A 16127-nucleotide genomic window follows, 5' to 3' on the forward strand; every position below is an offset into this window, starting at 1 on the left:
TTATTTTTGGGACAGAGAGAGACAGAGCATGAACGGGGGAGGGGCAGAGAGAGAGGGAGACACAGAATCGGAAACAGGCTCCAGGCTCCGAGCCATCAGCCCAGAGCCCGACGCGGGGCTCGAACTCACGGACCGCGAGATCGTGACCTGGCTGAAGTCGGACGCCTAACCGACTGCGCCACCCAGGCGCCCCAGCCCTCAGAATTCTTGTTAAAGGGATAGATGAATGAATGGAAGGATCAAGAGATTGGGAGGAGAAAGAAAGAAGGAAGGAAGGAAGAAAGAGAGAAAGAAAGAAAGGAAGAAAGAGAAAAGGAGAGGGAAAGAGAAATAGAAAGAGGGGAGAGTGAGGAAAGGAAGGAAGGAAAGAAGGAAGGAGGGAAGGAAGGAAGGAAGGAAGGAAGGAGGGAGGGAAGGAAGGGAGGGAGGGAGGGAGGAAGGAAGCAGGGAGAGAGGAAACCGGTTTGCCTCCATTTTCAGATGCTCTAAGCCCATGTCAACAGAGACTCTCTACCGTGGCATACACTTCTGTCCTTCAGGTAATATTCCCTACTCTCCAGGTTCCTTAGCTCCTGTAAAAGTCACATGTTTGGGATCTCCTACCTGTAGAACCCCTGGGAGGCAGGGGTAGCCGAGAGGCTAACGCATACTGCCGTATCAGTGAGTAATGTTTATCTCCTCTCATTTAGCATTGGAACTCCAGCAGTCTTCATTGCCCTGATCTCAGGGAGTGAGGGTTATGAAATGGAGATCCCTCTCCCCCATGGGAAGTATTCATAGGACAGAAGGGAGATTTGGGAGCTCTTTAATTACCTACCGATTTATCCTGCCTGTGTGACTGGGTCAGAATACCTGCTTTATCCAGAGCTGAAGGAGACCCATAAGGGTCCTGCCCAAATAGAGGCCCTTGGACTCACAGTCTCTGAAATCATCACTTGGCATCTACAGAGGAAGTCTGAGGATTTGGGGCAAGTGGGGAAGGGTGCAGAGATAAGGGACAAGAAGGAAGCCAGCAAGGGAAGAAAAAGGGAGGAAGAAAGAACTCCTCTGGGAAGCATTCAATGCAACTTGACTCCCCTGTTGCACACGCTTGATCCATGAGCCGGAAGCCTCTGCAGGATGTGTCGGTTCTGATGGCAACAGGAAGCTTGTGAAGAAGTGTCTAGAAGAGGAAGAAATGTTTCAAAAGATAAAGCAACACTCTGGAACCCCAGAGATGGTGCTCGTTTGGATGCAAAAGCTAAGACACACAGGACACCCAAGTGAGCCTTAAAACAGAGACCACAGATGGGGACCGCAAGGCTGTGGTCTGTGCAACCACTGCCCCCGGTTATGAGTGCTCATCCCCAAACCTGCAACTGCTTTTCCTTAAATACCTCACATTTCAAGCAAACAAAATCAAATGCCATTACAACCTGAATGGATCTTGACTCCTCATGTTCCCCAAGAAGCGTAAAGAGTTTCTATCAGTTTCGACCCCACTTTTTTAGGAAATAATTTCCACCTGCCCGAGACCTCCCGCGTGGAGTTTCCAGGACCATGTTATAAAAGATTATCTGAATCTCTTACTATATGAACCCCCAAAAAGGCAGAGACTGGGTCCCGTTTAGGCTGATATTCACAACCAAGCACAATGCCTGGCCCATGACAGACCTGTGTGTGCCCTCCGTCACCCTGGTGGAAGACAGATATTTGACTGATGTGTGTTGAATTGAACCATTTATTAACCCTGCTTAATAATAACAGCGAATGTTTCCCTAGTTCCCGCTGATCTGTGTCCTTTGAATGTGTACATTCATTTCATCTTTACCATCACCCTCTGAGGTATGTGCTAGTATTCTCCAGACAACAGAACTGAGACCCAAAGAAATGGAGTTTCTACCCAGGGACCACCAGGAACTTTATGCCACAAGGAGGCTCTGGACCCAAGGCAGTCTGGCTTCCAGAACGCCTGGAAACTTCCAATTCAACAAACACTTACTTGGTCTCAACTATTCCAGATCTGGAAGTAGAAAGATGAGCAGACCATGGTGTCCTTAAGGAACTTCACAAGAACATCTCATGTTAAGCAGGGTCAGGGCTACTCCAGAACATTCATCAGCGAGCCCCTCGAACACTGGAAAGAGCACGTTGTGCAATGTACTAACTAGCACAAAGGCTCCGTGGCCGGGAAGTGCCACGGAGATCCCTCATTAATTCAGATTCCCGCCCCCCTCCACTGTTTAAAGGTTTCTCTTCTTTCCAACCTAGTGCTGAACTCTGTCTTCAGGAATGTAAGTATACATTATAACCCCTTCGTATGGGAATTACTAATAGCTTTTCATTAAATAATGCTCACTGAAGCAGGTTCTCTCTGACAGGATACTAAAGGCACAGTGGTAGCTACGCTCTGAGCAATGGGTCCATCCCTGAACATTTGCAGGGTCCAGGTTGAGTGTACAAATGGAGGCCACACATAATACATATTTAAATATCTAAAAGTTTAACTCAAGCTAACATACTGGTAAATATATATATTCTATCCTCCTGGCCTGGTAGATAAACCTTTACAATGACCACAGTTTTTTGTTTTGTTTTGTTTTGTTTTGTTTTTTAATGTGCAAAGCTATGGTCTTTGCAATACTGAAAGTTAGAAAAATATCAAAGATGTCTGAATTTAGTAATTAGTTTGAAGGCCTGATTGATATAACGGAACAACAATGTTTGAGTGAGATGAAAATAAAGGCAAGTGTAAATAATAAATTGTTCCATACTTCCTCCATAAACTGTATTGCTCGTGTCTACATTTTGCTCCAATCATTAATTATACTCTTATAGTCAGAATTTTCAAATAATTTATGTCCTATTGACAGTACTAACTCAAAAGGCAATTGTACTCAAAGTGCAAACATTGTGAATGTAGCTTATCAAAACCCTAAGTTAAAGTGAATGTTAAAAGGGGAAAATCAATGGTTATCTTTCTTTTCCAAGTGCCCTTAATCTGGTACATAATTCTTCTTTTTTTAAAAAAAAAAATTTTAACATTTATTTAATTTTGAGAGAGAGAGAGAGAGAGAGAGAGAAGGAGACACAGAATCTGAAGCAGGTTCCAGGCTCTGAGCTGTCAGCACAGAGCCTGACATGGGGCTTGAACTCACAGACTGTGAGATCATGACCGGAGCTGAAGTTGGACGCTTAACCAACTGAGCCACCCAGGCGCCCCATGGTACATGATTCTTTGTTTTTGCATCTGTCAAAATACCAACTCTTTCTATTGCCAGGACTGTCTTTCTCCCTCCCTCTCTCCAAGTCTCAATATGAGATATTGCAAACATTTTACTTCTCCTTAGTCCTCTTTCCCCCAAAAGTGATCTTTACGAGGTTTTTCCTTCCCCATTTTACCAGCTCATTTTCTTTTTCTTTTTTTTTTTTTTAATTTTTTTTTTTTCAACGTTTATTTATTTTGGGGACAGAAAGAGACAGAGCATGAACGGGGGAGGGGCAGAGAGAGAGGGAGACACAGAATCGGAAACAGGCTCCAGGCTCTGAGCCATCAGCCCAGAGCCCGATGCGGGGCTCGAACTCACGGACCGCGAGATCGTGGCCTGGCTGAAGTCGGACGCTTAACCGACTGCGCCACCCAGGCGCCCTACCAGCTCATTTTCTTAAAGATATTTAGCTCTAGGACATTATTAGAATGTCCCTTACAGTCTGTATGGTCCATACTATTATTTTCAGAATCATTATTCAGCATTTATTGTACGTGGCCACTATCAATCCCTTTTGTTTCGGCGTAGATTTGCTAGTTATTGGGGTTTTGACCATCTCCTAAGGTCCATGGGTGCAGATAAGAAGTCAGATGTTACTCTTAACATATCGTGTTCTTTTCATCTGGAAGTCCAAAAGATTTTCCCTTTTACTCTGAGGCCCTGTCATTAAAAAAAAAAATTTTTTAACGTTTATTTATTTTTGAGAGAGAGAGAGAGCGAGCAGGGGAGGGGCAGAGAGACAGAGACACAGAATCCGAAGCAGGCTCCAGGCTCTGAGCTGTCAGCACACAGCCCGACGCGGGGCTCAAACCCATGGAGCGCGAGATCATGACCTGAGCCGAAGTCGGACGCTTCACCAAACTGAGCCACCCAGGTGCCCCCGAGGCTCCATAATTTGGTAAGAATGTGCCTACCAGCACCTAATGTTCAATGCTGGGCACAGATCTCAACAACTTTCATGTGTTAACTCGTTTAATGCCCACAACCACATTTTGAGGTAAGTATTCCTGTTATTTCCATTTTACAGATGAGAAAGCTGAGGCCCAGCGATTAAGCAGATGGCCTAAATTCAAACAGCTCCTACGTGATGGAGCCAGACTTCAACCACAAATGGTCTGGCTCCGGAACGTGTGCTGTTCGCTGCTCACCACATGTGTACCTTTTATAAACATGAACGTGAGTGGATCTTGGTGTCTGCTTTGATCTTGCAGACTTAGGTCTTTTTAAACCCAGGAATGTATCTTTCTATACTAGAGCTTTTTAAAATATGGACTCTTTTCTTTATGTCCTTTTTCTTTTACAGTTTGTGCATTGCTTCCTTTAGGAATTCATCCTTGATCTGCTGAGATTAAATTGTTCCCTCCTTTGCTCTCTCATAGTACCATAGGGTTACCTCGATTTCAGGTCTTAACACGTAGGGTTTCCTGGCCACTTGTCTCTCCTCCCCCCCAATAAACTGCAAGCTGCTTAAGGGTAGAGCATACGTCATGTTCGCTAGTGTATTCCCAATACCCTACTCTGAAGTATGGTTGGCTCCTACTAAATGAATGGAATGGACTCTGACTTCCAAATACACTATGTGCTTCTGGCAACTACTCCAGAGAGCCCTCCGGGCAGCTCCCTTCTGTTGATCCATAGGTGTTTCTATCAGGGGACCAGCTGAGTCTATGCAGTGTCTGGTGGGCACCCATCTGTCTTGTTGAGGCACCCCCAAGGGTCTCGGTCTGCCAGCATCCTCCCCTCTAACTTCTTCCCGTGCAGTTAGCTTCAGCAGCACTCATGTCTAAGCACACTTTAAACACCCTATTACAAGGGATGGAACCGTTTAAGGAGATGTACGAGATCTCAGAATCCCCAAGAGAGGAGAGATCTACACAGTCTGAGAGGTGCGAGAGAGTCTGGAATGGTTAAGTCCTTCAGAAGGCAGCAAAAGAAAAGCTGATCCGTGCGGAGGGGCACCCGTCCACAAGCCACCTGCTGCACATGACCGGGCTGGCTCCCACCATTTCTTCACCTTTGCCCAAAGCTTTCATCTTACTCGGTTGAGATTTATTTCTGTGGTGCCACCACTCAAATTTTAAAAGAAAAGCACAAAATGGCATCTGGCCTCAATTTAAGTGCTTCATTGAAAACTCCGTTGGCCTCCCATTTAATGTTCTGACTAAGATAGAAAAGGAGAACAACTCACGATGCCAACATTTCAGACATTGGTAGAATCTGAGAAGACCCATGGGCTACAGATCCTGTAGAACTTGACGGAGGAAAGCGGCCGGTGGGGTGGGAAGTAAGGTTCACCTGCTCATCTCTCTGCTTTGCTTCAGGGCTACAAGATCAGCATCAGTAGGGAAGCCCGTCAGCTGCCCCTCTGTGGTTCAGGCACTTCCGTCCGCAAGTGTGACCCTTCCCCAGATCAGGACTTGCTTCCACCACCAGAGGCTGCAAATCCCGGGATAAAACTGGCCAGAACCTGGGTGCAGGGACTAGAAGCAGGGACTGCAGACGCAGTTCTGCAGCAGAACCATTGCCTCCTGCAAAGGCCTGAGCGTGAGAAGAAAAGGACAGCAAGGGAACGACCGTAGAGTGACAGAAGCAGGGTGAGTTCCCATTGCCACGAATGCTGGAGCTTACGGGGGTTCATGCAGCCCTATGCTCAGTGTGACAGAGAAGGGTAAACTGCAGGCTGGAGAAGATGCTCTCTCGTGCCAATTAAGCCAGTGGGGTGGGGAACGAGCAGACACTGGGAATTCAGCCACAGCCTGAGTCTATATCAGCCTGACAAACAGACGGGTTGAAAGAAACAGGGAATTGACCACATGCCTAAGGGTACCGAGGGCATACACAGGCAATCTGCATACGGAATATTTGCAAACATGTTGGTTAGCCAGGGGTTTTACTGGGAAAAACAAGTCACAGAACAAGAGACACACTGCATCATCTTAAAGACTCTGGAAAATAGCAGACCTCTAAAATGACAGCTCCGAAAGAATGCCAGAAGATACGGTCTCGTTGACATAGTAACAGAACGCCTAAGGTGAGATGGGCTATGATTTTTAAAAGAATGCAAAAAGGTAAAGAGAAGAGGAGTACAATTATGGAAGATTACAAGCTAATGCAAAATAGAATCCCAGTACATTGAAGGCAGCAAAAAAGAGAATGGAAATTGCAGAAGGACACAGTTGGTAACTGGAGAATAAACTTGAAAACTTCTTCCCGAATGCAAAGGAAAACGGTCAAATGAAAACAGAAAAAATAAGAGACATGAAGGACAAAGAACGAAGATTGTGTCTAAGGCTGACAGTGTTCCCGAGGAATAAACCAAAACTGCTCAAACCAGAGTAATAATCAGAATCAGAACTAAAGGACACTTTTTTGAGGAAAAAAATGTCCTCAAAACCATAAGTGTTCACCATGTCCCAAGCTAGATCAACAACAAAGAACCACCTTCTGGAAATTTATTGTAAACATAAGATATCAGGAGCACACCTTGCAAGTATACAGGTAGGAAACCAAGTTACCTATCGTGGAACAGAAAGTAATATTGGCCGAGTATTTATGGAGAATATTGAAATATAAGAATTCTATGCTCATGGTTGTTTTTTACTTGTGAAGGTAAGAAGAAAATATTTTCAGTTACTCAAGAGTTCAGAAAACATCATGCTCTATACTTTTTTGAACACACGTACCAAATGAGGGAGGAATTTCAGACCAGGAGTGGGGATGTCATAGGGACATCATAGCAGTAGGCAGCATTTAAATAAATTACATCCAGAGTAAAATCTAAACGGTTGGCTTAAACCATGGTGACAAAATTAAATGCAAATGTCAGAAGTGAATTTTAAAAGGAAAATACAGTGTGTAAAAAATAATTATTTTGCAACCATCACCTGGATGAAAAACTCAGGAAAAGGAAAAAAGGTATGTGGAAAATGCTTAGCTGCATTCTTTTCTATAGGAAATGCTTTAAGGGTGCCTGGGTGACTCAGTCAGCTGAGCGTCTGACTTCAGCTCAGGTCATGATCTTGCAGCTTGTGGGTTCGAGCCCCGTGTCGGGCTCTGTGCTGACAGCTCAGAGCCTGGAGCCTGCTTTGGATTCTGTGTCCCTCTCTTGCTCTGCTCCTTCTCCACTCATGCTCTCTCTCTCTCTCTCTCTCTCTCTCTCTCTCTCAAGAATAAATAAAACATTAGGAAAAAATTTTTTAAAAAGGAAATGCTTTAAAAAGCAACATTACTCTTGACTTTGGATAATTATAGAAATGCAGATTAAAATATGTTTCTAAACGTCAAGGTAACCCATGGTGCAGTTAAAAGCATAATGCATTCCACTGCTTCTATGGGTTTCTTTCTCCTGCAGCTCAGGATTACACAAACAACTGTGCTTACTCTTCCCTCCCACCTAGACCCCTCCTATCAACAATTAAGCACATTCAAGCCTCTGCAGTCCTTAAAATGTATTTGTATGTAATTTCAACCTCATGTCTCCTTCTAACCTGGTAATTGTCAGTTTGGGTTGTGCATTGGAGTCATCTGGGAGTTTTATAAACTGCCCCGGTGCTTGGGTCCAACTCCTAGTGACTCTAGGTCTAGTGGGTCGCCTTGGCACTGGGATTTTCTAAAGCACTTCACATAATTCTTGTGGACAGACAAGTTGAGAACCACATTAGCCCTAACTCTCTGCTCCCCTTCCCAGCAAAATTCCTAGAAGTTTTTCATAAGATCTGTTTCCATTCTTCTTTCTCCCAACCTCTCCTCATACCACAACTGGGCTTCTGCCCCCATCATATCCCCAAAATAGGACTTGCTAGAGTCACTAAAAGCCCAAATGCTACAAAATCCAAGAGCATGTATCAGTGCTCATCCGTGCAGACCTCTCTGCAGACCTAGATGTTTGTTATGACTCTGTGTTTCTCGACGCACTCTCTTACTATAGACGACAAGATGCTGCACTCTTCACTTTATTCTTGGACTTCTCTGCTGCTTCTTGGGGATTTATCCTTCCCACCCAGTCATCTGCCCTTGAGCAACCCAAATGTCTGTTGATAGATGAGTGGACAAAGTACACACACGTGCGTGCACACACACACACACACACACACACACACACACACACACAGGAATATTATTCAGCCATAAAAAAGCATGAGATCTTGCCTTTTGTGACAAAATGGATGGACCGAGAGGGCATTATGCTAAGTAAACTAAGTCAGGCAGAGAAAAACAAATACCATATGAGTTTACTTACATGTGTAATCTAAAAACAGATCTTTTTTTTTAACATTTATTTATTTTGAGAGAAAGAGACAGAGCATGAGTGGGAGAGGGGCAGAGAGAGAGGGAGACACAGAATTGGAAGCAAGTTCCAGGTTCTGAGCTGTCAGCACAGAGCCCGACGCGGGGCTCAAACTCACGAGCAGTGAGATCATGACCTGAGCTGAAGTCGGACGCTTAGCCGACTGAGCCACCCAGGGGCCCCATGTAGCATCTAAAAACAAAAACAACCAAACAAACAAACAAACAAAAACCAAAACAGAAACAGACTCATAAATACAGAGAACAAACTGGTGTTTGCTGGAGGGGGAGGGATGGGGGTGGACAAAATAGAAGGAGAATAAGAGTTATAAACTCCCAGTTAGAAAATCAGTAAGTCACTGGGATGAAAAGTAATATAGTAGCATAGTCGATGACATTGTAATAACTTCAGATGGTGACAGATAGTAACTACACTTACCTTGGCTGTAACTTTGCGGTGTGTAGAAATGGTGAATCACTACACTGTACTCCTGAAACTAATATAAACTAATCCGATAGTGTATATCAACTATACTTCAGAGAAAAGAAAAAAAAAACCGTGGTTCCTGAAGACCATTTTGTGAATGGGAATCTCACTTGCATCCTCCTTCGTGAAGGACACTCTCTTCCACACCCAAGACTGCAATTTCCATCTTGTCTTTGATGATTTACAACGTGTCTCTCCAGCCTAGACCTCTCCTGTGAGCTACAGGCTGCCCAGCCCATGCCACGTGAGCTGCTTTGCCTCAGTCTCTCCTGGAGGATACTATCTATACTCATGACCCTCTCTCTCAATGCACCCCTCCATCTATTCCCATGAACCCATAAGCAAAGTGTGTCCTCCACTCACCACATCCACCTGTCACCAGGCCCCCTCCATAGGGATCAGCGTCTCCTACTCATAGTTTCTCCTCCACCTCTCCCACCGCCTGCCCAAACCAATGGCCATATCTCTCTAGATGGTGGAGCTTGTCACCTGGTATCCTCCCACCTACCCTGTCATAATAAGCTTTGCAGGCCAAAGATCAATGCTATCAGCTCCTTGCCAAAACCCTTTGGTGTCTCCCATTTATCTCAGTCAGGATAAAAGGGGGAAAAAAATGAAGAGAAAAGAGAAGGTTCTTCCTGGTCTGGTCCTTGCCCTCCTATCAACTTCTCCTCCCCCCTTCAACCTCACCCCCACCATCTCTTCTCAGCCTCTCCCCTCCGCTCTGTCCTCCCAGGATTGCAACCATGGTGACCTTCCACTTCCTCAAATGTGCATAGCTACCTCCTGATCTGTGGCCTTTACCCATTCTTCTGCAGAGAAGAGTCTCCCCTACCCATCCCCCTCCCTCAATCCACCTCTCTTTGCCTAATCCACTCAAACACGATTTCTGCATGGAACACTTCCCTTCACACCATTCTAACATCGAAGATTCCCTCCCCTTTAACAGAAGCCTCATTGTGTAATAATGAATTTATCTCTGTGGTTTGACACATAGTCAAACCTAAATGTCTGCCTTCCACCCCAGACTATGAGGCCCCTGAGGGCAGGGACTGGGGTTGGTTTTTATGCATTAGCCCCACAACCTACCACCAGCTTGTAGTAAGTGCTCAGTAAATGATCGTTTAATGAAGATATATCTATCTTATATAACACAAGTGATAGAAAGTGAAATTGCAAGATATTACAAAAGAATACACAAAAATAAGCCCAAACACTAAGTTTCATTTCAGCAGCTTTGAAAAAAATATCTATATACATAAGTGGTTGAAACACACTGCCATTTAAAAAAAAAATTTGTGATGATTACATAGGGCAATGTAAATTTTCATATAATACAATGTTCAGGAAATAAAATCAAGAGATAAAGTTTTAGTATATAATATTTATGTTTAATTTCTCCTCAATAAAAACTGCAAAGGCATCCCCAAAATGTTAGCAATAATTTTTCTGGGTAGTAGAATTATTGATGATTTTTATTTTCTTCTTTATATTTTTCAGAATTTTCTGAGTTGTTTATAAGAAAAATATATTAATCAGACAAAAATGTAGCAGTCAATTATGCTTTCTGTGACAGGTGGCAGAAAACTAAACTCAGAGTGGCTTAGAAATGACAGGATTTTATGGATAACGTAACAGAATGTTTGGTTATGGTTAAACAGGGCCCTGGCTTCATTTCCTGCAAATATTTTGTGTTTGGTCTATTTCTGTGTTTAGTGTTTAGTTTCACCCCCAAATTGACCTCCCTCATAATGGCAAAATGGTTGCAGCGGCTCCAGGCTTTCCATCTTTATACTATACCATACAGAAGGCAAATAAAACCATCTGTGTGCCACTCAGATTAGACCAGCTAGGTCACAAGCCTATTTACAAACCAGTTACTGTGGCTTAGGGGATGCTGCTGGTCCATTTCTCAAAAGCTAGAGCTGGAACTGTGGTCAAATTCCTTAGAACCATATAGATCACCAAACACAAATTCAGGGCCATTGGAAATGAGCAAGGGCAGAATGGATGCTTGACAGACACATCTGCTATAAACATTTTAAAATAAAATGCTTGCTTACCTAATCTATTTATTTTAAAAAATTTTAGTATTTATTCATTTTTGAGAAAGAGAGAGACAGGGAGTGGGTAGGGGAGGGGCAGACAGAGAGGGAGACACAGAGTCCGAAGCATGCTCTAGGCTCTGAGCTGTCAACACAGAGCTCATTGCGGGGCTCGGACCCATGAACTATGAGATCATGACCTGAGCCAAAGCCGGATCTTTAACTGACCGAGACATCCAGGAGCCACCCCCCACAATTTAAAAGATTATGGGGCACCTTCATGGCTCAGTCAGTTACGCATTCGAGATTGTGGGATCCAGCCTCAAGTCAGACTCCATGCTGTCAGAGCTTGGGATTCTCTCTCCCTCTGTGCTCCTCTCTCTCTCTCTCTCAAAATAAATAAATAAACTTTCAATTTATATATATAAATGTTATATATATATAAAGATTATATATATATATATATATATATATATAGAGAGAGAGAGAGAGAGAGAGATTAAAAGGCACTACAATACGGTGAAAAGGGCATTAGTACAAGACAAGGATGTTCCCTCTCACCACTTCTTTGCAACATCATACTGGTTACAATACCAATACAATAAGAAAGGGAAAGGTATGCTGATTGGGAAGCAAGATATACAATTATTTTTCTTCCCAGATGATATGATTATCTATGAGGAACACCCAAAAAAATCAAGGAAAAACTCCTGGAACTATTAAGAGATTATAGCAAGATTGCAGAAGACAAGATCAATATACAAAAGTCAATTGCTTTCCTATATACCAACAACAAACAAGTAGGACTTAAATTAGAAACACAATATCATTTATACTAGCACGCAACACATGAAAACACTTAGGTATAAATCTGACATATATACGTATGAGGAAGACTCCAAGCTCTGATGAATAAAGCCAAAGAACAAAATAAATGGAGAAAGATCCATGGATAGGAAGACTCAATATTGTCAAGGTGTCAACCCTTCCCAACTTGGTCTATGGATTCAACGTGATCTCAATCAAAAGCTCAGCAGGTTATTTTATGGATATCAACAACCTGATTCTAAGGTTTCTATGGAGAGTCAAAAGACCCAGAATGGCCAACACAATATGGAAGGAGAAGGACAAAGTTGGAGGACTGACACTACCCAATTTCAAGAATTACTATAAAGCTGTGGTAATTGAAACAGTGTGGTATTGGGAAAAGAACAGATAAATTATCAGTGGGACAGAATAGAGAGCCCAGAAATAGACCCACGTAAGTATAGCGAACTCAACTTTGGCAAAGTCACAAAGGGAATACAATGGAACAGAAACAGCCTTTCCAATAATGGTGCTAGAAGAAGGGACATCCACATGCAAAAACAGGGGGTCTAGACACAGACTTTGCACCCCTCACCAAACTTAGCTCACAATGGATCATAGACTTAGATGCAAAACTATGAACTTCTAGAGGATAACACAGGAAAACACCTAGATGATCTTGGGTATGGTGATGACTTTTTAGGTACAACACAAGGGCACAATGCATGAAGGAAAGCATTGATAAGCTGGGCTCCGCTAAAATTAAAATCTTCTGTTATGTGAAAGACAGAATCAAGAGAATGTGAAGACAAGCCTCATATTGGGAGAAAACATTTGCAAAAGACACGTCTGATAAAGGACTGTTATCTATCTATCTAACTATCTATCTACACACACACACACACACACAAGTAATTCTTAAAACTCAAAATGAGAAAACTTTTAAAAGTGGGTCATCTTAACAGACAACTCAGGAAGGAAGACATACAGATGACAAATAAACATGGGAAGAGATGCTCTACTTCTTAAGTCATCAGGGAAATGCAAATTTAAAAAAAAAATGATACCACAGCAGACCTATTAGAATGGCCAAAATCCAAAACACCGACAAAACCAAATGCTGACAAGGATGTGAGGAAACAGGAACTCTCATTCATTGCTGAAGGGAATGCAAAATGGTACAGCCACTTTGGAAGACAGCTGGGCAGTTTCTTACAAAACCAAATATACACTTACCATGCAGTCCAGCGATTGTTCTCTTTGGTGTTTACCCAAAGGAGTTGAAAACAACCTGCCCAGATGTTTAGAGTAGCAACCAAGGGGATGATTTGGGAAGCAACGAAGACACCCTTCAGTAGGTGAATGGATGAATTGCGGTACAGACAGACGATGCATTACATTCCGTGCTCCAAAGCAATGACTATAAGCCACAAAAAGACATGGAGAAAACTTAAATGCATATTTCTAAGTGGAAGAATCCAATCTGAGAAGTCTACATACCATGATTGCAACTATATGATATTCTTTAAAAAAAACAATTTTTTTAATGTTTACTTATTTTTGACAGAGACAGAGACAGAGCATGAGCAGGGGAGAGGCAGAGAGAGAGGGAGACACAGAAGCCAAAGCAGGCTCCAGGCTCTGAGCTGTCAGCACAGAGCCCGATGTGGGGCTCGAAGTCACAAACTGTGAGATCATGACCTGAGCCAAAGTCGGACGCTCAACCGACTGAGCCACCGAGGCGTCCCTCAAATATAAGACAGTCTTAAAAAGACAAAACTATGGAGACCATGAAAGTTCAGTGGTTGTCAGAAAGCAGAGGTGGGGAGATGAATTAGACAGAACACAGAGGATCTTTAGGGCAATGAAAATACTCTATATAATGTTATAATGATACATTATACATTTGTCCCAACCCAATGAATATACAATATGAAGAATGTATCCTCAGGTAAACTATAGACTCTGAGTAATTATGATGTGTTAACAAAGGTTCATCTTTCGTAGAAAAAAAAAAAGTATCATTCTGGTAAGTGATGTCATTAATTGTGGGAGCATGGGGTATATGGGAATTTTTGTACTTTCCTCTCAATTGTAGTGTGAACCTAAAACTGCGCTTTAAAAAAGGTGGGGGGGGGGCACCAGGGTGGCTCAGTCGGTTAGGTGCCCAACTTCAGCTCAGGTCATGATCTCATGGTTCATGAGTTCGAGCCCCACATTGGGCTCTGTGCTGACAGTATGGAGCCTGCTTAGGATTCTCTCTCTCCCTCTCTCTCTCTCTCTCTGCCCCTCCTCCACTCACTCTCTCAAAATAAGTCATGAATAAACTAAACTAACTAACTAAATAAATAAAGTCTATTTAAAAATGGAAGGAGGGGGGAAGGGCACGAGGACCAAAAGTCAGGGGACCTGAGTTCAAATTCTGCCACCACCTTTTACTTCCTGTAAGATAGTGGACAGTTCTCCAGGTCATTCTGTATGTTTCCTGCTCTGTAAAATAGTTACCGAATAGATCCTAAGAGACCCCTCGCAGGAAGGAAGAAGGGTAACATGGAGGCAGATAGAGGATGCAGGTTCAGCGGCAGGCAGCTAAAGGCAATGCCAGCTGACGGCTTCCATTTTCTCAGTAAAGTAAGACCCAAGATTAGAGCAGGAGGGGACGTGGAGGGACTAGAAGCACAGGGAGAGCAGAAAAGGTTTAAAATCACTGCTGCAAAAGTGGGAGAGGAGTACAGGGAGATCATCCTCACCAACGGGTAACTAGTAACTAAATAAAGAACTAACAGCTTTAAGAATGTTAAAGCTGTGTTGTACAGTTGTATGATTAGAACACAAATGAGCTGTAAGAATGAATGTGCTCTTCAAATGTAAAATAGGAAAAAATATATATATATATATAAAATAGGATTATGATTGAAATTAGCAGCTAATGAAAGAATCCGCTTACCAGACATTTGCTTTGGATTTTCTAAAATGCAGATGGTCTGTTTCAGTGAGACCACGTTTTAGGACTAACTGTAAGTATTTTCACATGGATCATCACTAGGTCTTCACAATCTGGACTCATGGCTGGGTAGCACGGTCATGTAGTTAACTTGAGCATCATCAGGACCAAGCAATGGTTACATTTAACTCAACTTGGAAAAGGTAAGAGAAGTTATTTTAAAAAAAGGAAAAAAAAGGCAAGGTGGCATTTTCCTGGAGTCAACGAAGGAGAGTTGACATAGCAAGGGAATATGCAATTAGGGATGACTTATGTGGGTGCCCTGAAAAAGGGGGAAGTTCTCTGCCTAGGATGTAGGCAAGATTATTACTAACGTTCTCTTTCTTCCCCACCTGGCAAGGCAGGGCCATATGAAGTGCCATCAGGCTTCCCTTCAATGACTCCAAGAGCTCACCTCTTCAGCCTTCATTTCCATCCCAGTAAAAACTTTGCCTGGCCTCCCAGCATCGGAGGAATTAACCTTAGTGGAAAAAATAAATTCTTCCTTCTCGTCCCACCTCTCAACAAGAATACCATAGCTGTTTCTTGTGAGCGCTGCAGTCTTGTTTGACAATATAATGAGATCTGGTTAAACAGATGAAAAATGCCTTAACCTGAGTGTTTATCTCAACCCCGCCAAAGCTTTCAGCCCCCCAGGCACTCCCTTCTCCGGAGGGAGGGTCAAGAACTTTTAGTTGCAGCCAGCCCGTGGTTCTGAGCTGGCGTCTTGCTACAGCAAGCCACTTTTGCAACGGCAGAAGGCAGGGGCTCCTGTCAGTTTGAATTTCCTGAAGTGCACTGGCCTGTGTCACGATCTCAGTGGTGTCTGAGGGCAGTTTGTTCCATCAGATCCCTGGAACAGAATGGGAAGAGAAAGAAGAAAGTGGGTGTTAAGAAAGTTGCAGAAGAGCAGGTTGGTAAGTGACACTCAACAGCGTTCATCTAGGGCTGGGCTGGATGTGTGGGACTGGGACCTCCCCCCTCCCCACCTCACCCCCTCCCCCAGCGAATACACCCCAGCACCTTCTCAAGGTTCTGGAGAACTGGACGAGTGGCCTAGGCAGAGTCTGTAATTCCCCTGACTCACTGGTCATTCCTTTACAAGTCAAGTCGATGAAGACCGTAGCAAAAGGGAACTGAGAAATTATCCCACTAATGTAAATAAATTATGTGGCCCAATCAGGATGGTTTTGAATGAAGTTGCCATCCGTCATCTGAATACTCAGTGAGAGAATTACTCTGGCCCATCAGGTGATTTCCAACCCATCCGC

At 43.3% G+C, this 16127-nt stretch overlaps 1 long non-coding RNA gene across 1 annotated transcript; it reads right to left on the bottom strand.

Annotated features, from left to right (window-relative positions):
• Positions 1-394: 394 nt before the first annotated feature.
• Positions 395-15684, bottom strand: LOC123600920. Its single transcript, XR_006713879.1, has 4 exons — positions 14821-15684; positions 13110-13293; positions 1982-2116; positions 395-1162 (listed from the first exon to the last, which is right to left on the bottom strand). It is a non-coding gene; the product is annotated as an uncharacterized LOC123600920 (long non-coding RNA).
• Positions 15685-16127: the final 443 nt, after the last annotated feature.

This window comes from Leopardus geoffroyi, chromosome D1 (assembly GCF_018350155.1).
Source record: "Leopardus geoffroyi isolate Oge1 chromosome D1, O.geoffroyi_Oge1_pat1.0, whole genome shotgun sequence".
Lineage (NCBI taxonomy): Eukaryota > Metazoa > Chordata > Mammalia > Carnivora > Felidae > Leopardus > Leopardus geoffroyi.